A 569-nucleotide genomic window follows, 5' to 3' on the forward strand; every position below is an offset into this window, starting at 1 on the left:
CCAACGGCATCTTAGATTTTGTTAATTAAGTATGCTATTCTACAACATTTAGCTTTCTGAAGTTAAAACAGTTAGAAATCTGTCCATCAAAATCTGTCCCCCTTTTCTTTCATAGTAATAACATTTTACCTTGACCTCAATGTCACCAGCTAGTACTACACTCCCAGGCTCCCTTGCAGTTGGTGTGACTGCATGACTAAGTTTGGGCCAATGAGATGCAAAGAGAAGTGATCTGTATTATTTTGATCATCTCCAACAGAGTCAGGTAGGTAGTGTCTGTCTTTCCCCTTCACATAAGCGGGAACTTGAACAAGCCTGGCTGCTTCTCTGTCCAGCTTTCTGTCTCCTTCTAACAGATGCTGAGTTCCTGCCATGTTAACAGGAGATTTCTATCTACCATTTGGATACAAACATATTGCCCAACTTGTCTCAACTGATATGAACTTTAATAATTTTACTATTTCTAGTTCATGAGGGAGTCCTGGTGTGGCACTGTGGGTTAATGCGCCAGACTGCAAAGCCATTTGAACTGCAAGGTCGGCAGTTCAAGCTCACCAGCTGCTCCTCGG

The sequence above is a fragment of the Chrysochloris asiatica genome, unplaced genomic scaffold (genome assembly GCF_000296735.1).
Source record: "Chrysochloris asiatica unplaced genomic scaffold, ChrAsi1.0 scaffold00015, whole genome shotgun sequence".
NCBI classification, from domain to species: domain Eukaryota; kingdom Metazoa; phylum Chordata; class Mammalia; order Afrosoricida; family Chrysochloridae; genus Chrysochloris; species Chrysochloris asiatica.